This window comes from Ctenopharyngodon idella, chromosome 2 (assembly GCF_019924925.1).
Source record: "Ctenopharyngodon idella isolate HZGC_01 chromosome 2, HZGC01, whole genome shotgun sequence".
NCBI classification, from domain to species: domain Eukaryota; kingdom Metazoa; phylum Chordata; class Actinopteri; order Cypriniformes; family Xenocyprididae; genus Ctenopharyngodon; species Ctenopharyngodon idella.
The window spans coordinates 13,763,074-13,765,146 of NC_067221.1; the positions used below are offsets into that span (position 1 = coordinate 13,763,074).

General features: G+C 36.2%; 1 long non-coding RNA gene across 1 annotated transcript; it reads left to right on the forward strand.

Annotated features, from left to right (window-relative positions):
• LOC127498325 (uncharacterized) lies at window positions 1-1,147 on the forward strand. The gene is made up of 4 exons (XR_007925846.1): window positions 1-296; window positions 404-490; window positions 602-642; window positions 1,025-1,147. It is a non-coding gene; the product is annotated as an uncharacterized LOC127498325 (long non-coding RNA).
• The last annotated feature ends 926 nt before the right edge of the window (window positions 1,148-2,073 follow it).

Below are 2,073 nucleotides of genomic sequence, written 5' to 3' on the forward strand. Positions count from 1 at the left end.
TATATGACAAAAGAATAATAAATAAATTGGTCAAGTACTAGGGTTAGGCCTAATTTATGTCTATTTATTTATATGAAATGAACTTAAAATGTTTTATTTGACCAATTGGACTCTCTCTTTTTCAAGAAACACATAACAATCCAAGAAGGAAGATCCTTTCCTGGACTTAAGAGATGCACCACATGCTGCAAGGAGTTCCTCTGCCCGTTCTGCAGTTCTTCTTTGTTTCACCCAACAAAGTTGAGCAAAGTGAAATCCCATTTGGAGAGCCATTTCAAATGCAGTTCTCTATGAAGGTAACATTTGCAAACATTCTTTTGGGAGATGCAATGTTATGATTAATTCAATTTGACCTCAATTCCTAGATCTGTGTATATTTCAATGAACAATTTTCTTTTGATAGACCATCATATATGGCCTGGCTGGGCTGCAGAATTTCTCTGTGGGATGTTGAGAAGGCCTTCTTCTCTGGTCCGGATTATCATCACATGTAAGAGTAGAAAATGTAATTTTTTACACAGTGTCCAATGTATCATTTTTTAAGCATTAACAGTATTTCTGTTAACCCAGCAGTGGTTATGTTCTCCATTTACTATTTTAGTGAAGTGGAAGAAAAGAGAAAAGAGGGGAGAGCATCCATTGGTAGGTAGTGCTGCTGCATACTTCACAATCTGTGCTTTAAATATTTAAAGGTCAGGAAAAGTCATGTCAATAACATGTTATTTCTATTCAGATTTCTTGCATCTCCCTCTATTATTATTATTTTTTTCTCAGTTCAGATGGACTTTATTGACATGAAAGTTTCAAGAACCTTTGTTCCCACAGCATCAAAATATTTTTTTTCCAAATCTTTGAACAGTATGCAATAACAGTAATATGAACATTAATTGGTATGAAGATTGATATAATTATTTTTGTATCGTATATAATGTGTGTGCTCTGTGGTGACTAAGATCTTTTAAATATGACATTTAAATATGACATTTCATTCACTTCTGTCTCTCTCTCTCTCTCTCTCTCTTAGGAGTCAGTGAGGACGTTGTCGCTGAAGTTCTTTCTGTGTGGTTCACGTCATGAACAAATTTGTTTTTGTGTGTTCAACTGTTGTAATGTATTATTTTATAAAATATACACAATCTTAAATCTACCCCCAGAGTCATCCTTGTGTTTCCCCTCTGTACTTGGAAATGTGGTTCATGTAGTGACTGAAAAGCTATACCATGATTCCTTATTTTACTTGATGGGTTATTATATTATACTAGTTAGTCACAATAATTACTCAACATTCAGCTCGTAGCAACCAGGTTTAATTGCAAGAATGAAAGTAGTATTTGGGTGTTATAAACCTTTAAAAACCTCTAAAACTCTTAAGTAGTTAAAATTGGGTGGAAATACTGCCTTGGTGGCACTTTTTTCAGTCCTCCTAAACTAGGGTCCTAGAACTGCGGTCCTGAAAGTGCAGCCTCCGGTTTTGCAGACGGATAATATTGAATTCAATGCCCAGAATGGCCTATATGGGAAAAATAATCATTCAACTCAGTATGCTGCTCTGAATCAAAAGCAAACTATTCAGAAGTTATATGCAAAAATAGGCATTTTTCATATCTCTTGACCAGTAGGTGGCGCTGTATCGGTTCACAGGTCATGTGATGACATGTACCAAGGCTGTCTGAAATCACTCCCAATACCCCTAATCACCCCCTATAATAGGGCATTATTTGACGGGACAGCCATTTGTAGTGGTGTCCGAAACCATAGTGGACGTTATCGAGTGCACTCATTCAATTCCACAATGCACCACAATAATGAGTGTACAGCCAACGTACATTCAACGGCTAGAGAATACCCTTAATGCACTGTGGGGGTCGTGCCCATCATCCATCCATCCAAACTGCTGGTCCAATGTCGGTACAGCGTGATATCATACAGGTATAAATTCCTTTTTAAATGATTATTAAATTGTTTAATTAAGGTTTATGCATGTTTGTTTCCATTATAGAGTTCAAGATCAATCTTTTCATTACTACTGGAGCTGCCAGTTTGCTAAGTTTCAAATATTGTTAAACAGCAAGC